The sequence below is a fragment of the Paroedura picta genome, chromosome 5 (genome assembly GCF_049243985.1).
Source record: "Paroedura picta isolate Pp20150507F chromosome 5, Ppicta_v3.0, whole genome shotgun sequence".
NCBI classification, from domain to species: Eukaryota; Metazoa; Chordata; class Lepidosauria; order Squamata; family Gekkonidae; genus Paroedura; species Paroedura picta.
In genome coordinates, this window is record NC_135373.1 from 22,983,380 (window position 1) to 23,009,452 (window position 26,073).

Genomic DNA, 26,073 nt, shown 5'->3' on the forward strand with positions numbered 1-26,073 from the left:
ACAAATCACTTTTTGAGATAAGAGTAGTTAATTTTGTTTCATTTTGATAAAGAGCTCTGTTTTAAAGGTTTTAAACCACGGGTGGTTGTTTTTTTTACTGAGATACTGATTTTCTATTAAATGCAGCATCCATTTGGTAAATCCAGTTACAGAGATCATATCCATCCCCCACGTCTCATGAGCTCATCTGGCAATTAATGTTGTGACTAAATTGTGCTAATCTGTTCAATACTAAATCCCTCTAGACCCATCGATAGAGTTAGACTCTGCCGACTGTTGTAGTCATTGCTTTGTTTTTTCTCATAAATTATAGTGTTGTTAAATTTGCCCTCACTCTCATGGAGGGAAGACCTTTCTCTGCCCTTTATGTAAAACCAGGATCAGTTTCATTAAGAGGTTTTGCAATGTTCCAGTCACACACATAAAATACCTTTATTGGCATAAAGCCAATAAAGCAAGATAAACAAAGATAGTCAAGATACTGAAGACAAATTCTGCCATAATAAAAGTGACATTGGCATCCTTATCACTCAATAAAAATTGGCTATTGAGGAAATATGCTATCTGTATATCCATTAAGAACATTGTATGGCTCTTATCTCTGTGGCTGCAAGGGCATAGAGAGCTAATCTGCTAGAAATGTTGAATCAATATCAGACAATACATCAATTTCTCCTATCCAGACATTATGGGCTCATTGGGAATTAACATTAAATAAACTGCTTCCTTGCCTCGTCATATAGTGGACAAGATAAGATTTTATTAACAAGAAAAACACCAGCCACTCTAGTGTTTCTGAAATTGTCCCCGGTAGGGAATCATGGAGTGTAAACAATTGCAAAATCCTCTTCCCCAAATAGAAACCTGAATCCTAAAATGGTATTAGAACTTGAATACCCAAAATACTAGTTTTAAAGTTTTCTCCAAGTCCAAGATATTTTGTAAAAGGCAAATCTTAGTGCCATTGATTATGGTCTCAGAACTTTACCAATGTAGTCACTGATTCATTGAAGTCACTGATTGTAGTCACTGCTTCCATGTAGTCACTGATCCATTGGGAATGTTTGTACTAATAGCTATCATTTGCATTCTAGGCCGAATAAGGGACATTTTGTGAGGACCCCGGGCCACCATGATGATGCCTTACATTCTTCTGTTCTTCCTGCTCTATGCTCACTCAAGCCAATCAAATGAAAATTGATCATCGCGAATCATAGTGGTGTTATCCTGATTAATTCTTGATTAGTTACTTATTTTGTTGCCTTAAAATAAATGGCTCAGGACAATACGATCTGTTCTGCTACAGCCTTGGGGAATGTGGAAAGCTTTGCAAAGAAATAAAGAAAACTGCAACTGCAGGAAAATGGTTTGTGTGATTTTCTGGATGGAAACAAGAGGAAATTCTATTTTCATCGTTGCTTGAATAAATTCAGCTCAGTTCTAACGACTGCTGATTTTGCTGAGAAATTCTGGAACTTTCCCAAAAGTATCACAGAAGACAAGAAGTACTAATCAACCTGGAGTTCAACAAACATTTAACTGCTGCTAATCGCTCCATTCCTATTTCTCTGCTAAACTAGGATCCCAGGGTTTCGGCAGCCCCATCCTGGTTCCTGTCTTAGAGTTTTCACTTAGCTGCCCCATAGGCATCAAAGCCTGCACATCATAAGGCGATCTAAGAATCTGACAGTTTAACCCTATCCCCTAATATTGATTGCCATACAGTCTCAGGCTCTATCCCAAGCGACTTCCATCTGCCAGGACCAAAAGCCTGAGAGGCCACTGAGGCCAATTCCACATCAGTTTTGCCAATCCAAGCCACCAACAGTTGTTCCCAGCAGAGCAGCATTCTCCTAGGTTTAAACACAGGTCACTTATCACTGGTGTATCCCCTCTGTCTTGGAGTTCGGAAGCCTCACTAGACGTCTGGCACTACCTAACTCAGGAGTCCTTGCCACAGGTAGTTTCTAGTTTCACCATGTCAATCAATGTAACATGCCAGCAAGTTCCAAACATCCACCACTGGCAGACATATAGCACTGACTGTCCCCTGCCCCCCCCCCAGCCTGGAATCATTTTGTATTCTTTTCAAGTCACTGGATACAGCAGTGTTGCAATATCCATGCAAGGAGAGGGCATGGAAAAGATTGTGGCTATCTTGCCATGGATCCTCCCCCCATCCCCACAGATCCTGTCTCTGCATAGCGGCCCCAGGATGCTTGAGACATCTTTATGCCCTGGCTTCATTCACTTACCAAGCTACAGTGGCCGATAGGGCAGAGGGAACCAAGCATTATGCTCCCATTCTCCCCAGGTGTCCAGCCAAGCCTTGGTTTCTAAAAAGTGTCAGCACACAACACACTATAGGGCACACACATGTGAGCACCAAGTATTTGATGGAAGAAGGTTCCCTGAATCCCTTCTATCTTCCTATTGAAAGACTTTGCCCAAATTGGCAAACCATAAAACAACTGGGATACAATTTTAGCTTTAAAGATTCTTATGGACACTGGGACATATTGGTTGCCTTCCAAAAAATTAAAAACATTTAATTTGAACTGAGGAACACTTAGCTAAATTCAAAGTCATCATAGAGGATAGACCATTTAAGGTTATAATTAAATTTAATGCCTAAATAACTAAAATATTTGATTTGATCAATCATCTTGCTACCCAGCCTCCATTTCCTTGGAGTCCAACTCGTAAAAAAACCAGAACTTTAGATTTAAAGAAATTGATAAATATGAGTAAAAACAATTAAGAAATCTTAAGAGGCCAACTCTTGAGTAGGAGAAGATGGCTGTATCATCTGCATACAAGAAAAGGCGTATTGCACAGGAGCCAGCCTTCAGAGGGTGTCCGTTGATCTGATCAAAATTCTGGACCAAGTCAGACAAATACAAATTTAAAAGATGTGGGGGCAAGAACACAGCCTTGTTTCACTCCTTTAGTAATAGGCACTTTGGCATTTAAGTGGCTCTGAGCAGAATATTTAACTTGACATGCAGTGCCAGTATGGAGTTTCCTGAGTATAAACAGTAAGCGTGGATAAATATTAAAATTCTTCAATTTTCCCCAAAGGGCCCCCCTTGGGATTGAGTCAAAGACATTTTTCATTTCCATGAATGCAATGAATAGTTTTTTTGTTCCAAGATTCATGTATTTTGTGGCAAAAGAAGCTAAAAGCAAGCAATGACCTAAAGTGGATTTTCCCCTGGAAAAACCAATTTGTTCTGGGCCAATAACTCCCGAGGAGTGCATACATGCACTAAGCTGCCATTCGAGATGTTTTGCATAAAGTTTGCCCACTATAGAAAGTAGACTAATTGGGTGAAAATATTCATGAAGGTTTGGATTACCTTCTTTAAAAATTGAGATGATTATTGAATTGAGACGTGAATCTGGAATTATTCCGAAGTTATCTATAAGACTAAACAGGTTGGCAAGAGGGAGGGACCACCAGGAAGAGAAATTTTTCAGGATCTCAGCAGGAAAGCAATCTGGTCCAGGGGATTTACATACTTTTAATCCATCAATTAACTCTACGATTTCATTGGAACTCACCGGAGGCCAGTTGGGGATATTGTATGGTACTGTATCTGAGTTCTTAATTGGGGCTGTGGTTGGGACATTAAAGATAGCACAATAATTGTCAGTCCAGATTTGGGGTGAGATATTAGAAGAAGGGCAATCAGACTTAAAGCCAAACAGAACAGCAATCAAATGACAAAAAATATTGGAGTTATTAGATTTAATCCTTTTTTTTGTCTCAGTAGAGCTTCTTGTGGCGCAGAGTGGTAAGGCAGCAGTCATGCAGTCTGAAAGCTTTGCCCATGAGGCTGGGAGTTCAATCCTAGCAGCCGGCTCAAGGTTGACTCAGCCGTCCATCCTTACGAGGTCGGTAAAATGAGTACCCAGCTTGCTGGGGGGGTAAATGGTAATGACTGGGGAAGGCACTGGCAAACCACTCCATATTGAGTCTGCCATGAAAACACTAGAAGGCATCACCCCAAGGGTCAGACATGACTCGGTGCTTGCACAGGGGATACCTTTACCTTTACCTTACCTTTGTCTCAGTAATAACTTGAAAAGTTTTTTTTCTGTGCTAAATAATGTTTAAACACATCTGAGTTATTAGAGACGTGAGATTCTCTAAAAACAGACTCTAATATGGAGCCATTGACTTGCATTGGAAATCCTTCCCCCGCATTCCCTGGGAGCTGGGGGGGGGTGTAAGTTGCATCCCTGAAACTTCTTGGGGAGCTCAGGGATGGTCTTTCCCTGAGGCCCCTGAAAGTTTCAAGAAGATTGGACCAAGGGGTCCAATCCTAGGGGCTCCCAAAGAGGATGCCCCTATCCACTCCATTGGTTACAAAGGAGTGTCAGGTTCTTTAGTTTGAACATGTTTCCCCATAGACTTTGATGGGGAATGTTCCTTGGGAACCCCCAGGATGGACACTCATTGGCGAGCACGAAAGGTAGACACGGGTCAGGCGGGTCAGACTGCCTCCATCCTGGCCCAGTATCTCAAGGGACAGGCATTCTTGGACTCCTAGGGCTCACTGAGGTAAGTCCTCACCATCCCAGAGGCACTGTCCTCCCTCGGGCACCTGCTGCCCTAAGGAGAAGGAGTGGGGTGGAGAAACCCCAGCAAGAAGCTGCCCTGCTCAGTCGTCTTGCTGGGTGGGGGCCTGCAGTGGCTGATGTGCCATCAGAGGCTGGGGGGGGGAGGAGCAGTGGATGTACTGGCTCCTTCCTCCCCTTCCTGGCCTGCCACCTCAGCCTCCTTGGACTTCCACCAGACAAGCCTCTGAATGAGCAGCTCACGCCATTCAGGAAGGCTCCTCTCCCTCTCTGCTATGCTGCCCTTGATGCGCAGATCACACATGGCAGCAAGCCTGTATGTCACTGACTTGCAGAGGGTTCAAAGTGGCTTTCAAGCCCTCTCAGAAACCTCATCGCAAGCGCGCGCAGGGCTGGAACAGTGTCTGCACGTCCTCGAGCCGGGTTCAGGAAGGGGGCCTGCACCACATGGGCTTGTGGACCATTGGCACGACCAGACCCAAACTGGCCATGTCACACGACAGGATCTCCGTAAAAGCCTTGAAGGGCCCAAGAACTTCCACGGTTAGAGAAATGATCTCCCACTCTCAGTGGGTGAACCATGCCCCAGGCATAAACATCCTCATCTCCTGGACAAAGACATCTAAGGCTCTCCTCTGCTCCACCAAGCGCTCAAGCATGGCACGGGTGGAGTTCCAGCGCGTGCTGACGTCTCTGATAAGGCAGTGCTGCGGCACGCCCATCAGGACCTGCTTTCTCTCCAGCCTCGAGATGTGGTACGAGCTGTTAGAGAAGTGCGCCACAATCTTCCAGCACTTCTCAATGAGATGTCAGAAGTCAATGGCTTCGGCGGATGAACCGGTTCCCTTGGAGCCGATCCCAAGGGCACCCTTAACCACGAGGTGGAGAAGGTGGGCCGCACAGGAGATGTGCTTCAGGCCCATGTCCTTGACTGCCTTGGTCATGTTGAGGGCACCATCTGTCACCAAGAAGCCCTTGGTGAGCCCCGTCCCACTACCTACCCATCCATCTACCATTCTGCGGATGGTGCCCTCTATGTTGTCTGCCTTGCACCACACATCGAAGGGCTTGATGTGCAGCAAGGCATAGCGATAGTCTGCCGGGCAGCCCTCACCCTGCCTAACATGCTCAACCCCACCAAGCACCTCCCGTACGTCCCACCCGTACGTCCCACGTCCCACTATGCACAGTCAGCGAGATGTACACATCCTGCATATGACATGAGGTCCACATGTGAAGTGTACGGTCCCTGAAACTTGGGAAATCTCTACCTCCACGTGGCACCTGGCTGCCCTATAAAGAGAGGGCTACACTGACCTGCTAATCATGGTACGACTAGGAGGAGTGTACCAGGTGGATATGCAACGGCATAGTCGGTGGAAGTACATGTCGTCGGCCAGACAAAAGGGGTACACATCCACGGCCATGAGCGCAGCTAGGTCATGGTTCGCAGCCCTACACCCTGCCTCAAACCACCCTTTTGGCATACTGCTGCCAGCCTGGACAAGCATTTCCACCATGGTTGCTTGCCTCCCTCTAACTCCACCCACACCCTGAGCAGAACTCATAGGGAGAGCTCTGGAGGTGGAGGTCCCGGGGAGATTCTCCAGCCCCCTGCTGGTAGGGTGTGCCTGCGCAGGCACTCCACTGCCAGCCTGTCTCTCCCCCTGAAGCAGGACAGCCTGTTGATGCCTCTTCAGGTGGTTCATGAGGCACCTAATCATGTAGTGACTAATCCTCTGCCAACAGAGCTGGCACTCTGCTAGGTGGGTTCCCTCTATTATCTGGAAGTAATTCCAGACTTTGGAGCCTTTGGACAAGGCAGGCTGGTTCGCAGCCTGGGAAGTCCCTTGAGCTGCCTCCTGTGAGGAGCTTGGGCTGGACACACCGTGTCTTGAGGTGGGGACAGAAAGAGGTGAGAGAGGGGGAAGGGGTTGAGATAGTGGGGCGGGGGTGCCACCTCCATCTCTCCCTCTTGCACCACCTCTTCCATCTGCTCCTGTCCCCGCCCCAACTGAAGACTTCTTGATCCTGGAGGAGAAAGGAGAGTAGACTGGCGGGCCAGTCCCTCACCCATCTCTTCCAGGGCTCTCTGCATCCCCGAGGTGATGCCTGGGGACATGAAGGACAAGCCACTTATGTCCTCAAGGCTCCCCCCGATGGAGAGATCAGGCAACTCCTCCTGATGCCCCCATGCCTCACTAGCAAAAGGAGTGACACGAGGGGCTGCCTGATCAGTAGGCCCCGCAGAAGTGCCAGCAAAGACTCCTGCCTGACGCACTTTAGAAGGGGGCTCCCCGGCAGCTGCTTCAATAAAGAGACCCTTGCGGACACTCTTTATTGCACCACTCCGGCCAGAGGTTGGAGTGGTGGACGGTCGACCCAAGACAATCCTCTTCTCAGGTGGGGGAGGGAAGGATGTTTCCTTCCCACTCTTACTCCCCTCTACCCCTCTAGTTTTCTGTTGGGCCTTTCCCCCAGGGCCCCTAGCTTGACCTTCCTTCTTGTCACTCATGTTCCCTTGGACAAACTGTTTCTTCTAATCTAAGAAACAGGGAAATTTGAGGCCCTGCCACTAACTGCCCTAACACCTGTTTCTAAGGAAACCTTGCAACTTATAAAACCTCCCACCAGCTACCTGTTTAGTTTTTTTAGATAGACCCTATGCTGACCTAACTTCTATGGAGTTTTCCTGTTCTCTCTCTTGGGTTTTTTTTAAACTTAAGGAACCTGTCTGGGCCTAGCTAAGTTTAACTGGCCCTACCTAACCAACAGGAGGGGGAAATTAGGGGGAAAAAAACCTTTTTACACTTCTAAAGTGTTTTAAGCTACCTGAGTGTTACTAGCTAGAAGGAAGGATGGAGCAGATTTGTGCACCAAGCCACCACCTGATCTGCTAAGAAGAACCCCTAAACCTATTGGCCTCTAAATCAATTCCTGTCTCTACCAGGAAAGCTGGCCTTTAATAAGGCACAGCCCCTGCTGGTTTAAAGTTTTTTAAACTACTAAGCAAGTTCTTTTTAGCCTAGATCCCAAATCACTTTTACCTTATCAAAATGCAATCTTATCTAACTACTTAGGAAAGAAACTATCTATTCTAAAAAATTAGTAGCACTTTAAAATTTTTCCTGAAACTATGGATTTTACTGCTTATTTAAAGGGTCACTAATTAGGCACCCCAAGAAGAATGCAGCAATTCCCCCCAGGAAACAATCTCTAAAACACCAAGCAGCTGTCAGCCACCCAGGGCACTCCCCCAAAGGTGGCAACTGAGAAATAGTGGCCCTGCAAGGCACAAACTGCCAAACCAAACAAGCTAACTCTACGTAGGCCAACAAAAGAAACAGCTTCAACAAACAAACAACCAACAGCCACCCAGGGCACTCCCCCAAAGGTGGCTGCCAAGAAAAACTTGCCCTGCAAGGCCCTAACAGCTAACCAAACAAGCTAACTCTACCTAGGCTAACCAAAGAAACAGCTTCAACAAACAAACAACTTTACCAGCAGCCACCCAGGGCACTCCCCCAAAGGTGGCTGGCAATCAATAAAAAATGGCACTGCAAGGCCTTAACAGCTAAACCAACCTAAGAACAAACACAACCCCCCCCCCACAAACTGAAACTAGCCCCCCGCCAAAAATCACCTACAACAGCGGTCTCCAACCTTCTAGTAGTCGGGGACTGCCTCCGAGGGTTGGAGAGACCCGGCGGCCCGGCCGCCGCCGCCGCTCACAAACGCGCACGCGCAGTTGTCCCACATGCGCATTTTTGCCACTAGGTGGTGCTAACGCGCATGCGCAGAGCTGCCGCGTGTGCACGTTTTCGCCAGCAGGGGGCGCAAACACGCACGCGCGGCAGCTCCGCGCGTGCGCGTTTGCGTTGCTGGCGTGCCAGTGGCCGTGCCTGCTTCTTCCCCCCCTCTTGCTGCGGGGGGGAGGAAGGCATGGCCGCTGGCGGCCGGGTACCATGGCGTTTGCGGCCCGGTACTGGGCTGCGGACCGGGGGTTGAGGACCCCTGACCTACAACTACCAAACAACCAGCAGCCACCCAGGGCATGAAGCCTAAAGGTGGCAACTGAGAAAACCTGAGGATAAAAACCCCAAACAATCAAGCAACCCCCAAAAAAACAACCAGAAACAGTACAACTGCAAAATACAAGCCCCCAACCCCCACCCCCAAAATACTTTTAAAGAAAACCAAACAGCAAACACTTTAAACACAATAGCAAAAACACAATTCCCAACCCCCCCCAGGCCCCCATCCACAGAAACCCATAGACACAAAACTTTGGAAAAGACAAGGCAGAGAGAGGGAGAAGAGGGAGGGAAAAATGAGAAAAATAGGAAAGAAGAGAAAAAAATCCTTAAAACAAACTATTGGATATTTTCTCCAGTGATGTCCAGTCCACAGGCCAGGTCCAGGAGTCCAGCAGGCAGGCAGGCAGGTCACTCAACCAGGCAGGGAGCTTGGGAGCAGCACAGCCAGCCAGCCAAAGAACAAGTGAGCTCCAGCAAGCAGCCCCTTGCTTTAAGTAGCCTCCTCCTGGGCAGGCTACATAGCAAGGGGATTTAAAAAATAAAAATTCTCCTATGAGTGGACAGAATGCATGAGCTGAAAAGCTACAGGCATTCTAGTTGGCCACTCACTTCCCCCTCCCCCCACCACCATTTTCGGCGGTAAAAGAAAGGGCAGCCAGAGGCTTCAGGCAACGGCTGCCTGGCCTCCGACTCATCCGAATCAATTCAGATCCGAATAGTTTTGGCCGTCCAAATCGCCGAATCTAGGCGATTCAGACTGCTAGGGGAAATGTCCGAATCAGGTCCGATTCGGGCGATTCGGACATTTACGAACCCGAATCGCACAAATAATAATAATAGAATAGTTAGGAGTCCAATATGGGCATTAAAATCTCCCAAAATAATGAAATAACACAATTAATATTTTTTTTCCAAGCACAATACCAATTCAGAGAGCTTGTCCTAGGTAAGCAAAAAGCTCTTATCAAAGCCATTGGGTGGAAAGTAAACATAATATATAAGTAAACATAATATATAGGGTTCCAAAAATATGGACAGAGCATACCTGAGCACAAGGAGGCAAAGAGTCAAGAAAAACAATAGAGTAATAGGGTTTAAATAACACAGCAAGGCCTGCTTTTAAATGACCTTTTAAGCACACTTTGTATGCAGGAAAATTATGAACAACTAATCCCTTTAAATTCAAATTAGATGCAATCCAGGTTTCCAGAAGTAAAATACAATCAAAGGAATTTAAGTAATTGAAAAAGTCAGTGTCATGGATTTTGGTTTTCCAACCAGTAATATTCCATGAGATGAGCCGAAATTTCTGAATGGACTGTGCAGAGGCTAGTCACTCTAATTCTTTAATCTGATCCAGAATCTTTAGAGGGTCATTAAAGATGCAGGCTGTCCATGAGCAGGGAGTATGGAAGGATTGATAGCTAGTAAAGGTGAAGACCTAATGGACACCTTAAGGGTATCACTCCTTGTGGACACACCATTATGTGATGAGCTTATCACATTTTGTCCTTGACCAATACTTGCAGAGCCTGGTGCTTTAATAATTAAAGTCTCTATCTTGGAATGAAGCAAATCTAGTTTATTATATAAAAGCTCCACAGTTTTTGCAATAAGATGTAAAATATTAGCCATTGACTCCAGCTCCTCAACAGAATTAAAGTTGGAAACTGAGTTCTCAACCAGAAGCTGCGTGGGATTCAAATTATTATTGTTGTTACAACATTCCTGGGATCCCGTAGGAATAATTCTGGAGTCATTAATATCAGGCAAATCAGATAGAGTGGGATATCTGTTAGAGGCAGGAACTTGAACAGAAAAAAAGTTTCCAATTTTCAGCTGTTTTGAAGCCAGGGGAGAATGTCCCTCTGCCTCCCTTCTGTGTTTAGTAGCACCCTCCGAGTGGCACTCAGGGGCCAAGTGGCTGTCAAAGTCTCCTTCACAGCAGGCCTGGAGGGATGGGGGAGGGAGGGAGAGCACTCACTAGCCTCCTGCCAGCTCTGTCAGGGTTCTGAGGCAAAGTGAAGGAAGTTACAATTGAACACGACAGTTAGGACAGCCTTGGCACAGCCTGTCCAAGCCTCCGTTCTCATACCCCTTAGCAGCCCTACTGACCTCCTCTCCCAGTGGTATTCAGGGGCATAATGGCAGGGATGTCTCCAGATTATCCCTGGTTGGGCTGGGTGGGCGGGCCTTGTCAGAACTTTGACTTTGTGCCTTCTGAATGGCTGGAACTCTGATCTGTCCTGGTGGGGGCCCGATCGGAAGGCACTTCATGCTTTCCAATTGGGCCCTCACCTGGGCCGGCCTCGCCCACTCTCCGCCCACTTAGGCCTTAGCCTTTTATGTTTATACAGCTACAGCTACAGCTTTATAAAGATGGAACTGGAGTGGGCACCAACAGGTCCTCAGTGGCAGTTGTGTCTCGAGGAGTCAGGCTGGCAGGCTCCCCAGTACTCTTTACTGCATGCACAACTCCAGGGCAGAAAGGTTTTGTCATGCCTCACCATGGGAGGCAGGGTTTTTCTCATTGGACTGTGGGATAGCACAATGCTATCTCAATATTGTGGGAGTGAAAAAACACCCCTTTCATCTCCATAGCACTGCAAAGTGGCATTTTGTGTCCCTTCTGGGTGGGTGGAAGAGCTGGGCCTGGAAGGCGCCCACATTACAAAGGGGAACGCTGAAAAATCAGTATTTCCTTAGTGCAGGCCAGGACCAGAAGGGGGCAAACATCAGCATCATGCATCAGTGAGAATTTGCCCCAGTGCCATTTGTGCACCAATGTGGCTTTTTCCTCCTGTACATAATCGGTCTATTAGTGATAAGAATGAACGGGCTCCTTTTACAAGGAAAGCCCCTACAGGAATCCAAAATGCTATTCAAATGTTTAATTTCCTCCTCCTGATGTCACATTGATATCAGTGCTCCTATTTGGGCTGTTATTGTCTCGTTCTTAGAAAATTTTTCATTTACTTACATCTTTTAGTACTGTATATACTCACATATAAGCCGAGTCATGCAGCCCTTTTTTTAAGCTGAAAAAGTCCCCCTCGGCTTATATGCGGGTATAAAATAAAACAGCTGTCAGACAAGACAGGAAGGTGGGAGACAGGTGGGAGGCAAGTATACTTGCCTGAAGAGCAGAAGCAGGAACAAAGGAGAGATGCAACAAGCCCGGGAGGGAAAGAACAGTCTCTGCATCCCCCTCTCCCTGCCTTAACGAGGCCAGCACGAGGATAGAATGTGCAAGAAGCTGAAGAAAGCTGAAACTCCCTAAACAGAGAGCAGAAGGAGGAAATGCCTCTAAAGGAAGGCATGGAAAATGGAGGGAACAGAACACCGAGCTAAGAAGAAGGGAAGCAGGACAGGATTGAATATCAAAAGGCAAGAGGAGTCAGAGGGAAAGAGGGAAAAAGGGAGGAGGAAGGTGGGAAGAAAAGGGATAAAAAGATCCTGCCCAAAACAGGGGGAGGGGAGGAAAGGAGGGAAAAAAACACCATTCAAACACTACCCTCGGTTTATATGTGAGTCAATAAGTTTTCCAGCATTTTATGGTTAAATGGCCTCGGCTTATAAGCGGGTCGGCTTATATGCGAGTATATACAGTAGTTGATTCTCTTCAGAGAACACAGTTCCCTGTTGGACCAGGGCTTTACAAAAAAAACAGCTCTTTTTCTTCAAATCCAGCATGATCTCTATTGAAAATGTACGTGAGTTTCCACCCCATTTGATTCCTTCCTAACAATGGAGGCACAGAGTTCAGCGAAGCTTCTTATATGATAGTTCTCAAATATTCTTGGTATGGGAGCTGTTATTTCTGCCCATCGTTTGCCCTGGCATTTGTCTGTTTGCACATGGCTATGAAAAATAATGCCATTGACTCTTTGGCATCAAGCTGACTGCTCCCTTATCCAATCAAGATTTATCCTTTACAGCAGTAGTCCCCACTGCATGTATATGGGAATATGGCGGTCAACCCTACAATGGCTCATCTTCTTCCTCGAAGTACAGAGGGTAGTGATTGGGGATGAGCTGTCACACCGCTGTGGGGGCTACAGGGCGTGATACTCTCCTTGATGTTATTTTAAATCTTTATGTGCCCTCTTGTACAGCTGATCCAGAGCTTTGGGCTTGGGTGTCATCAATATGCCAATGACACCCAGGTTTATTTTCTTATGGATTAATATATTCCCAGTAACACTGGCAAAGTGCCAGTAGGCAATAGTGGAATGACTCCAGCAAAGCTGCTTAAAGCTAAACCCTGAAAAGGTGCCAGTTCTGTGGCTGGGGAGGCTGGTGTTTACACTGTATCAGGAATTTGGACATGATATTTGATTCCTTCCTAACAATGGAGGCACAGATTACTAGATAAGATAAGATACATTTATTTGTATATAGCCATAGGCCTTTACAAAATATAAAATACAAATTTACAAACAGTAAAATAGAATAAAAGGAACTGTATAAAAATATAAAATTTAAGACCAAAAAACTGAAACAGCATACAAAGTGCAAGAGTGTTAAGAGGCTGCCTTAGTGGTTGTAACATTGGCCCTTATTTTCCTTGCAGCCAAGGCAAATAGGGCGGTTTTATATGTTACATCATCAACCTGGTCAGATAAAAGATAGATTATCTTTTCAGCAACGGAGTGAAGGTTAGAACCCCGTAAGGTCTCATTGAGGAATTTGGCTCTGGGTTGAGCATAAAGTAAGCAGTCAAAGATGTAGTGGGGTAAATCCCCACTAATGTAGCTCACCGGGCATTCTACCACCTTCACCAGGCGAAGCTGCTAGAACCCTACCTGACTAAAGAGATTCTATTTCATTCATTCATTCATTCATTCATTCATTCATTCATTCATTCATTCATTCATTCATTCATTCATTCATTCATCCTATTTGTACGCTGCCCTCCCCTGAGGATCAGGGTGGTTTACATAAAACTTAGCGGAAGAGGACAGATAACTCAGTACCTATAAATTGTACAGTAAATAACAATAGAACAGTATGATAGACAATAGAACAATGGTGAGAACAGTAATTTGAACTATAGTATACTGTTGGCCCAATGGGCTGGACAAATTGGGAGGTGATTTTCATGGGAGGGAGGCTCAAGGGCCCAGTGGAAGATGTTGGTTCTGGTCAAACTCAACACATTGCCTGGTAGAGGAGCTCCCTTTTGCAGGCCCTGCAGAATTGTTCCACCAAGTAGGGGCCAAAAAGAGAAAGCTTCGGCCTTGGTTGAGGTCAAACGAGCTTCCTTGAGGCAAGGGATCACAAGACAATTGGAGGTAGTAAAGCATACAGCTCCTTGTCTTGAATATATATATATGAATAACTTTTAAGAAAATTTTACAACGGTCCATTGTTCCAAGCATTGCTTATAGAATATTCCCTCCAACATTATTAAAAGCTTTCTCAGCATCAAGGAAAACAAAAACTGTACATTTGTGCTTCTTACAAGAATATTCAATTGCATTAAATACCAACTGCTTATTGCGGGTGGGAGGGCTGTTTCTGGTGGACAAATAACACCAACAACCAATTATAGTCAAGTCAAACTTTATTGCACTAGGCCATAGGCCATTGCAAGATCAGATACAATAAAATTATTAAAAAACAAACACGGAGTAAAAATTACATACATTTACCCATACCTTCTGCTCATTAGCCCGCAGTATTTGCCGCAAGGCCAGTTCGAATCTTTCTTGCGGCCAAAGCAAAGGTGGCAACCCTTTGTGACACAAATGGGTCCGTATCGGAGAGCAAATACCCTGATCTATCATGAGCTGAGGAAAATGCCCATGGAATTATTTTATTTAAAAATTTCCTCCTTGGATCTGTATTCAGTTGGGTTTCCAGTAGATAGTGTGGCAAATCTTCAACTACTGGGTTCCCACAAATACAGAAATGTTGTAACAGAGGAATTTGAGCATATCTCCCTGTCAGAACAGAAGACGGCATTGTCTGAAATCTCAGGGCTGAAAATGCTACTCTTAGCTTGCTCACATTTATATTACCCAGATACGGGGCTCTGCTGTGATCTTTTTTAAAGGTCTTAAACTATGGTGCACACCTGGAATGTACAATTAAAGATCTGTCGATTTTTTGCATCCTGGGAGAAAACCCATTCTCTTAGGTCTTTGTTTTTTTCTGATTCTGCTAGTAAATCATCTGGGACAGTGTAGTGTGAAATAATACCATCTGTGCAGGTAGAAAGTGACCCTTTAGCTTCTATTGCAGAGTTAAAGCACTGATGTCTAAAGGAGTTTGCAGTAGACAGTGTATTCTTTTCCCACCATTTTAGCAGGGCTAGATGTGTGCGAGCTCTAAAAGAGGGAAGTCTAAGCTCTGCCCTCATCAAGGTGGCCGGGACCCCTTTGGGAAGTGCTAAGATACATCTCATGAAGATGTTCTGAATAGATTCTAGACCACTGCTTGCTCCCTCCGACCCCAAGCTTTGATGCCATACAGTAAGCTGGGGATGATTTTGGTTGTAAACAGTTTGACAGCTGGGTCTATGATGTGTCCCCCCTTTGTATGGTAAAATCTCATGATTGCCCCCAAGGTCTTTATTGCTGATGCTTTTAGGGATGCTATATGGCATTCTATGACAGAGTTTCAGAGAATGTCACACCTAAGTACTTAAATAATTTGCATTGCTCGATTTGGGTGCCTTCTATGCTCCAAGTTGATTTTTTTGGTTTTCTTTTAAAGAAATGTTTTTTGATAGTTAATGGTTAGAGCTTCCTCCCTACAGTAACCACCCAATCTATCCATTAGCCTACTTAGCCCAACTCTGGTCAGGGAGAAAAGGGCCATATCATCTGCATACAGCAGGACTGAGATTTTCTGTGGCCTGTAGTGGGTGCCACAAATTGTGTGCTGTTTAGTCTCTGCACTATGTCATTAATAAACAAATTAAAGAGGAAAGGACACATCCTTGTTTGACTCCTTTCCTGATTGGAATATCCTTTGTTAGGGAACCTGATGGTCCCACTTTAATTTTTGCTAGTTGTCCTGTCCAGAGTTGTCCTGTCTAGTTTCTGCCCAAACCTCTCCCTATCAATTGAGTCAAAGGCTGCTGCTAAGTCAACAAAAGCCACATATAAAGCTTTGGTTGGACCATTCATTCCATAAGCAGCCAGATGGTAAAGAGTTTGGCAATGATCTGTTGTGGAATGTCCTTTTTTAAACCCCGCTTGGTGTGGGAAGATCGCATTATTTTTATCAACCCAGTCTACCAGTATTTAAAGTAAATATTTACCATAGATCCTCGAAGGTATGTTTAATAAGATAACTGGACAGTAGTTACGTGGGTCTGTTTTATCCCCTTTTTAATGTATTGGGACTACAATACTTGTCTTCCAACCTTCTGGGAATTTACCTGTGTTGTTGATTTGTGTGAACACCTCGGCTAAAATCGGAGACCACCAGTCAGGAAAGGTTTTGAAGAAGTCAGAGGGTAGCAGATCTTCCCCCGGTGATTTGCCTGAGGCCAGCACTACAATTATATCTCTGACCTCTGTTGCTGTGACCGGGGCCTATGGGAGAAGCCTTGGCATTTCAGTAACCTGTGGACTACCGTCTATTCCAGAGAGCTGGGATAAGTAGCTTACAGTTCCAAAAATGTTTGAAGAGTGATCAAACCAAGTGTTTGCAGAGATTTGAGCTTCCAGTTGCTGATCAAATTTCCTCAGACCAGGAGTTATCAGACCCCAGAAGCGTACCTCATTTTTCTCTTTAGTGGTTATTTGCATATATTTTGGCAAAACAGGGCCACAGCTTTATTATTTTTATTACATGAGAGTAGGTAACCCAAAGGTGAGGGGGTGGATCTGAAGACGTCCCTCCCCTGCTGTTGGGATTGCCAGTGAGACCTGGGTATACATGTTTAATAGGAGACTTCTTGTGTACCTGTTAATAAAAGCTGAGAGTGAGTGTGAATCTTTTCTTGCATGAGTGCTGGGAATATTTGTGTGCTCCAGCCATCCCGTTAAAGGAAGCTTCTGCCATGAGAAAATGGGCAGTGACCCTAATGTAGTCCCCAAATGGACTCCTGTTGACGGTGTATTGAAGAACCCAGAAATCTTGTGAAAGGGGAGTTAATATTTCTCTCTAAGAATGCTGGTTCGGGTTATATTCTGTGTAATGATGTAGTCTGGCCACAAGACAGCTCTCTTGAAGATAGTATGATATTGCAATTGTGTCAGTGTAAAAACCTGTGGATGTGGAAGGAACAAATATACACTGAACTGTAATTGTTCCTGAGAAGTAAGTCAAGCCTTTGTGAGACTTGTTGTCCCAGGGTTATGTTCCAAACCAAAAGGGCAGTTGGTGGCCTGAGGAACCCCCTCTGCTTTGGCCCCTTCTCCCAGAGCCATGAGATTTATTTTCCCTTCCCATATATCTTGTACTGCCTCTGCCTAGGCCCAGGTCTAGGCATATGCACACACACACACAAATATAGATTGTTTCAGATTTGGCCTGAATCAGTTTGGGTCAAATTTGAATCACACAGATGACCCTTCAATTTTCCAGATATGGCTGAAATGAATCAGTTGAATCAAAGAAGGAGTGGAATTTATTTCTGTGCACATGTCCCCCTCCATTCCCAGGCAGTGGAGAGTGTCTCTGCTGCTTGAGAAAGGGGGATAGACTGCCCTCCAAACAGCTGATGTGTTATAATCAGCTGTTTGGCATGCCACAGCCTTTAAAATATCCCAATCCAATCCAAAAGCCTCCCCAAGCCTTAATTAACAGTTTTGCCTGTGAAGGCTTGGGGGGGGCAGTTAAAGGATAGCTGATGATGTCACATCAGCTGCTTGGCAGGCTCCCTCCCCCACCTTCTCAGGTGTTGCCTGAGAAAGTGAGGGGAAGCATTTAAAATGGCTGAATTGTGGCCATACTCACTCTGTGCCAAGGGTAGGGGGGAGGGACCCGCCTCTCACTCTTCTTAACCTGCACAGCTGCATGGGATTCCCCAGCTCTGGACACTCAGGAATCTTATTTAATGTCAATGGGATAAAGTGCATGATCAACATGTCTACTTGAGAAACATATCTGGAGACGCTGGAGAGATTGAGATTGGAGAGTGTGAGGCAAAGCACTTTGATTCCCCCCAATATTTTTCCCCGTATATATTTTTATTAAGGATTTTCATTAATAACACATAGAGTAAACAAAGTCCTAGAGTAAAAGAAAAAAAGAGTACAATAAAAAGGGGGGAGAGAAGAAAAACAAAACAAAATACAGAATAACGCTGACAACACAGTCTCCTGCAGAAGAATTAAACCATCATTGTTTCCATTTTCTCCTCTAAATTATATTATATACTAGGGGCCAAGCCCATTGCATTCAGGAATACAACGGGCGCTAGGTTGGGATGGGGGTGGAAGAACTCTGTGGACAGCCTCCCCCTTCCCCCAGGACTTGGAAAGGCTGCAGGCAGCTGTTATGGAACATACTGGAAGCGGTTATTTGTTTATACTCATCCTTGGTAATAAGGCTTCCTTCCATTTCCTAAATGACTCTTTTTTATTCCTCAAATCTTTTGACAACTGCTTATGGAGCCAACTTGGCTTCCTTAGGCTCCTTCCTTTTTTTCTTCTCTAGGGAATTGTTTGTGATTGAACCTTCAGTTTTTCTGACCATGGGACTCTATGCAACATAACTTTGAGTCTGTGAAAATCAGCTTTACTGAAGTTCAGTCTATACGTACAACTACCTAAAGGTTTTCTCTTTCCCTCAATTGAAAATTCCAAAAGTACATGGTCACTGCTACTGAGTACGCTCACTACTTCCACTTCATCTGCCAGTTCTTCCCTATTGATGAAGAATAGGGAATAAGGAACCATAAAAGAAAGGATGGTCAGGGTAGAAAGCTACTTCAACATACAGGAGGAGACAAAAAAAGTGGCTGGCTGTACCACTTTTAAAGGGCCACATCCAGGCTGGCCTTCTCACTTCCTTGCCATGCCCCAAATATGCCTCCAGTAGCTGGCATGCAGGGCCTTCTGGAGGCCTTAGGCCTCCAGCTGCTGCCTCAGATTGGTATGCCTTTTTCTTTCAGCAAGGAGTCTGCCGCTGGCTGAACATTGAGACCTGGGTAACTGGAAGCCATGTTTCGTAGCGCCACTTGAATCTCATGATATCAGGAACTATTGATACCATATGAGTGCATTCCTTCAGAGCTTATGCTGCTGGACAGCAGGTCAATCCCACAATGAGGAAGATTCCTTGATGGAACAGAAAAGTTCTGTTCAGATGGTAATGCTTCGTTTTAGTGTCTGTTTGCAACTGACTATGCAAGACCTCTTCACACCAGACAATGTAGAGGCAGACAACCTGGATGAGACCCTCTGCTGCCTATGGTACCATTTCATTCCGCAGCTGGGAGAGATCACCAGTCACCACATGTTCTGCCAACACATGGAACAAGATGGTGAATCTATCGCTGTCTTCATTGCTGCCCTCCACAAGTTCACAACATGGCTCATCACAAATATTATACGGCACACAGTTGCATCCCTTCTCTAATCTTGCAACTTTGAGAGTGTTCAGTCTAAATGGTTAAGATCTGCTTTCAAATGCTAAAGTGTGTCTCCAATGCTACCCTGAGACTTGAGACAGGATTTATGAAGATGGAGGCGAGGGTATGGCTAACTGCTCTAAATTACTGGCTTAGATTATCCATTTTCCCTCATGGCCTTGCCCCACTAACAACTGAGGATGGTTACTAATCTTTATAGCAATGAAATGTGAGATCTAGAAAGATTTGGGACTGAAGATGGCGCCATAAGGAAGCTGGACTTCTGTTCAGCTCTTAAGCCATGCCGAGGGTCAGGAGCTTCTGCACCTGGCTGACCTGAGCAGATACGCAAATCTGCTCACCGGTCGCCCCAGGAACCGGGAACGGCATCCTGAGGGTCCTACAGATCCGTGGGGAGATACCGAACTCCCCGGATTAATAGCGGCCTGAGCTCAAGGTCAAGATGGCGTCTTTGTCACAAACAACTTTACAAGCTTGAAACGACCAGCTGACCTTACATTCTTCCCAGACCATCATTTACCAGATCGACAGGAGCAGAAGCTGACAGAAGCTGGAATTTGCAACAGTAAGAATTGAAAGCTTTCTGGCTTTTCTCTCTCTTCTCCCACAAGCTCTTCCCTCCCCTCCCCCTCAACCAATTCACAAGCGAATTCCTTCTTTCGCCGAGTGAGAGACTCCCAGCTAATTATACCCATTAACCAAACAAAGAGAGTGTTTTGAAGATTTATTGGTGAAAGTTCAGTGGGGGAATTTGACTTGATACGGAGATCGACAAACTGATAATTTGGGATCGCTCGTGCTCCCGCGAGACCTCACGAGACTTTCTGTTTATAGTTTGTGACTGCCTAGAACTATGGAAGAACTAACTAAGGCACAGCTTTTCCATTTGTTATGCAAAGGAAACTCAAAGATACTGAAAGCAGTCAATAAGCTGGAAAAGGAAATTCGTGGGACTAAGGGGGAGCTTTTGGATGGAGTCTATGGTCCGGAGAGACCAGCTGATGACGTAGCTCAGCTAACAACAAATCAAGTGAAACTTCAATGTCTGGAAGTTAATCAGAGGGAGAGAGTGCCAGAGATGTAAAAACTCAAAGTACCTTTGAAGAACCTGGGAAAACAGATTCAAGGAAGGAAAGCACCGAAAACCTGGAAGTCTATTCAGAGCAGGAAATGATTTGGATCAGCAAAATAAAAAGAGTCTATTCAAAAGCGACAGCAACTAGGAAGCTATCAGGAGATATCCCTGTGCGACCAGAGGAAGAGATCCAGATTGACAAAGGATTCAGAGCCTCCTCAAAGGCGACTACAAGCAAGAATCAAGTAAGAGATTTCTTTGGCCCTGACAGAAGGACAATCAGAAACACTCTACTATGGAAAAAAGCACAATTTCATTTTCTGCGTCCACCCGAAAGATGAGTAGAACAATGAAGTATTTTCCTGGCTTCCTGGGAAAGACAGTAGCAGTAATCTTTAGGACAGATCCAATATATGAAGGGAACTGACTTTATATCATCTAAGACAATAATAGAATATATCCTTATAATAGATTATACCCTCCTATGTATCAACAACTATTTTGTTAAGAAAGATGGTAATAACTCCTAGATCAGGATTAATATGCGATGGGAATTGAATATGTATGTCAATATGAATGCTAAAAGAGGAGGACAAACCATATTTCATAGGTATTAACAAGACGGCAGTAGTAATTCTTGGGTCAGGGCCAATTTATGAAGGAGACTGACCTAATATCATTTAAGATAATAACAGAATGTATTCTTATAACAGATCATACTCTCATATGAATTAACAATCACTTGGCTAAGAAAAATGGTAAAAACTTCTAGATTAGGAATAATATGTGATGGGAACTGAATATCTATGTTAAAAGAGATGGCAAACCATATCAGCTGGTCGCTTTTTCTTCACAATTTTTCTGTAAATGCTTTATAATAATAAACAATAAAATTATTTAAAAAAAAAAAAGAAGAAATGTGAGATCTAAAATTGCACTCTTGGGATTCTCTCCTGAGCTCCTGTTGAGTATGGGATATCATACTCAAGGCCAAAGGCCAAAGAAGCCTTTAAGCAGAGATTCAGTCATAGAACGCCAAGAATATCTAGCTAATTACCCATCTTTCATTATCAGCGAACCCAATAGATATCTGTCCTTCCCCATGACATACCTAGCCAAACTTGAAATACCTAGTCATAGGTATTTCACTTTAGTATGCTGTAACATCCTCCCTTCAGCTGTAATAGAAGGAAGATATAGAAAAATACCCTATGTCAAAAGGAAATGCCCTTGTGGCTCTGGACATATAGAAACCATGGAACATACTCTCCTTCAATGTTGATACTATAATGACATCTGAACAAGTCTAATTCTACCAATGTTAGGAAGATTTCCAGGCCATTCAGGACAATTGTACATTTCTTTGCTGTTTAGTGTTGCCAGTTTCGGTGCAGCAGAGATGGAAATTTGCAATAGAATGGTCCGTATCAAGTGAACTGGACAGCTATATTTATATACATAAATATATGTATATGTTTTATTTTGTATTACTATATTTCAGGATGCTTTAAATTCTGTTTTTAATAGATGTATCACATCATCTGATGTGAAGGCTTAAGGGGATGGCAGGTTACAGTGGATGAGTGATAGGGTTTTGAGTGTCCTGCATAGTGCATGGGGTTTGACTAGATGTTCCACGAGGTACCTTCCAACTCTATGATTCTATAATTTATCTTTTGCTGGTATATGACCAGAGTAAATTTAACTAACTAACACGAAACTTGAGAAACTTCAGGTCTCTCCCTGCGCCAACAATCCCAGGAATTGAGTGTGTTGGCCTCAGGTGGAGCACAACTGAGAGCGTGGCCATCTTGCTGGTGTATCACACGCCCAAAGCAACTCCAGATGCCCTGCCTGCTCTACTAGAGGTGGCCGCCAAATGGACATTACAGTTCCCCAGACTATTAATTCTGGGGGACATTAATGTCCATGTGAAATTCCCATCTTCTCGCAATGGGCAGGACCTGGTGTCAGCCATGGCAATGCTAGGGCTCCTGCCATTTGTTCTTGGCCCTACCCACCAAGCAGGTCACATCCTGGACTTGATTTTTTGGTGCAGGGTTGAGTCTGGATCCGGTCACGACTATTGCCGTGCCATAGTTAGACCACTATACCCTGAAGACTCGGCTTAGGTTGCCACCTCCCCCTCAATTGGGCGCTAAGCACATTTCAGCTCGCCTGTGGGGACTTATGGATCCAATTGGATTCCCGAATGCTCTGCAGGACCCAATGCCTCCTGGCACTTCTCTAGATGGACTGGTCAGCAACTGGCATGACAGAATGCTGGGAGCCATTGATGACATAGCTCCCAAAGGCCCTCTCTGACCCCGTCTCAAGCGGGCTCCATGGTATATGGAGAAGCTCCTCCAGAAGAAACAGGAACTGAGATGGCTAGAGTGAGTTTGGAGGAAGACTCGTGATGAAGAATTGAGAGCATCTTATAGAATGCAGATAGTAGCCTATGAGATGGCGTTGAAGTCAGTGAAATGAAACTTTAACTCGACTAGCATCTCATCTGCGCACTCATGCCTGGCACAATTATTTAGGATAGTTCGATCTCTCACCACCTTCGATCTCTCACCACGCCAAAATAATAGCCAATAATAGCCAATAGCTAAGCTGTGAGGCATTTGCAAGTCACTTCACAGACAAAATCTCGAGGCTCCGTCATGACCTTCCTTCAGCTTTAGACACAGAAAGCACACTAGAGGCCCCTTGGCCTTCTTTGGAGAGAACAATGAGTCACTTCAGACAACTCTCACAAACTGGCCAGGATGCTAGCAGCAATGAGGCCAACCACTTGCTCACTACACCCACTATATCATTGCTCCTAAAAACAACAGACTGAAGAATAGGAGCCCCCCTCTGGGAAATAATTAACCTCTCCATCTCAACAGGAGAATTCCTGGAGGGATTAAAAGAGGCAGTGGTACGCCCATTACTCAAGAAACCATCTCTGGCTGCGCAAGACCCTGACAACTCTCACCCCATTTCGCACTTAGTGTTCTAGGGAAGTTAGTTGAAAGGGCTGCTGTGGACCAAATATCAGCATTCCTGGAGGAAACTTCAGCCCATGACCCATTTCAGTCGGGCTTCCGGCCTGGACATGGGGTGGAGACAGCACCCTGACGGACGGACGAAGGACACCAGCTAGACCAGCTGGGTCAGCACTGCTCATGCTATTAGACCTATCGGCAGCGTTTGACGCAGTAGACCATGGGCTCCTAGCTCACCACTTCACCGACACCAGAATACGGGGAATGGCCCTCAAATGGCTGCATTTCTTCCTTCAGGGCCATGGACAGGGGTTAGTGATAGGAGAGAAAATATCTAACCAACACCATCTCACATGTGGAGTCCCACAAGGAGCAGTCCTCTCTTCTATCTTATTTAACATCTTTATGCGACCTCTGGCTCAGCTGGTGCAGAGGTTTGGGCTGGGTTGCCATCAATATGCGAATGACACCCAGCTCTTCCTCCTAATGGATGACTGCCTTGACTCCCCCCAGAATCCTTAACCAGATGTCTGGAAGCAGTGACAAAATGGATCAAGCAGAGTTGCCTGAAGCTCAACCCTACAAAGACATAGGGTTGAAGCTGAACCCTATAGTTGGGTATGAAGGGACCATGGGAGGAAGCACATCTGCCCACCCTGCCCACATGGGAGGAAGCACATCTGCTCACCCAATGCACCAGGTAGCGCAGCTGGCATTCTACCACCTCTGACAAGCCAAGCTACTAGTGCCTTACCTGGACCAAGTACACCTAGCCACAGAGATCCATGCGACGGTCACCTCTAGGCTGGACTTCTACAACTCACTCTACTCAGGCCTACCGTCATCCTTGATCTGGAAACTGCAACTGGTGCAGAATGCTACAGCCAGGATTCTCACTAAAACATCATGGAGGTCCCATATCTGGCCAGCACTCCAACAACTTGGCTGGCTCCCAGTTGAATTACAGATTAAGCTTAAGGTCCTGGTAATCATCTTTAAGGCCATACGCGGTTTGGGCCCAGTGTATCTGAGAGTCCGCCTCCCTGCCTATACCCCCAAAGGAGCCTTACGTTCCACCACCTCCAACTGGCTGCCGATCCCTAGCCTCAGATAAGCATGTCAGACCTCAACAAGGGCCAGAGCCTTCTCGGTCCTGGCCCCCACCTGGTGGAATGACCTCCCTGAGGAGCTCAAAGCCCTGCCCGAACTTCCACAGTTCTGCAGGGCCTGCAAAAGGGAGCTCTTCCACCAGGCATTTGCTTGAGGCTGACCGAATCAGAACACCTGCTGGTCCCCCAGACACCCGCCCATGACTCTCCCAATGTTACTGTAAATTGTTTTTTAAATTATAAATGTGGTTTTGATGCTTTATTGAAAGTTGTTTTGATATTATAGTCTGTATAATGTTCCATGTAAGTTATATAATGTTTTATCATGTAACCTGTTTTTTGTAACTCGCATACTCCTGCCCGTTAATTGTGCCTGTATTGTTATTGTTATTACTGTTATTACTGATATTGTTATTACTGTTTTGGTTTTAATGTTTTAAGGGCGGTTTATGAGTATTTTGTGATTTGATTTTATATTGTAAGCCGCCACGAGAAGACATTGTCGCGAGTGGCGGAGAATAAATCGAAGCATGCATGAATATAATGTTCAGTGTAAACCGGCCAGAGCTACAAGGAAATGGGCAGTATAGAAATCTAAATAAATAAATAAATGCTGTGGGATCATCTGGTACACCATCATGAGCACACCATTTCCTTGTGCTAGACAACCCAGTCTATGTCCAGAACTACAGGGCTAGGCCTAACTATGTCCCTGCAATGGTCAACCAACCCACAGGACTCATTTCATACCACATGGACCAGATACATCACCCCAAAGCCTGACCCTGACAGTACTGAGGAGCCTGCCAGCCTGACTCCTTGAGACACAACTGCCACTGAGGACCTGTTGGTGTCCAATCCTGTCTAACAAAAGAAGGAACACACATTGTAGAAATGAAAGAAAAATATACTGTGCAGCAGAATTTGGTAATTACAACGAACCAAAGATAACAAACTTCGAGTTTCTTCCCTCAATGAAACATTTATTAGCAGAATTTGCTAGAAGAAGAAAGAATTGAAAATGTTTCAGTATGTACCTTCTTCAGTTTAGTTCAGTTCTGTAAATCTATTAATGAACAATTCCAAAAATTGGCATCTTGCATAAAGAGGACATTTGAGATAAATATATAACATAAGCTCTATCTAAAAATATGGTGATTGATGAGATCTAATGAGAAGGTGGGGGATCGCCTTGCCAAGTGGCCTGGGAAGAACCAGATTAGGTGTGCACTTCATATGAAAGCCCACCTCATTAAGATCAAATTTGTTTTTGCTCCACACTATGCATAAGGCAGTTTGAACATCCAAACTGTGAGTGGCAGGGTATAAAACCTTGAAATAAATAAATCATTATTCCCTGTGCATCATCTTTGTTTTTTCTACTCGTTTCTTTGCCAGTTCTTTTTTTCACTCTGAAGAGAATCAAACAAATAGAAGGGCAAACAGCAGAAAAATTGGGCAAACAGCAGAAAAATTGACATGACTTGAGTTTCTCAGATTTGGACCTCTTCCTTCAAATCATCACTTCTTCTGAACAATGAATCTTATTAACAGCTAGCAACAGATGGGCTCATAGTCTGGATGTGGCAAGTTTAAAGATTATTATGTTGGCTCAAGAGTCACTTCAGGAGCATGCTTACCTACTGAGGTCAGCTCAGCAAACCATAGCCATGACACTGAAGAGGAATGATAGGTTAGATAATATAATACAGCCTTC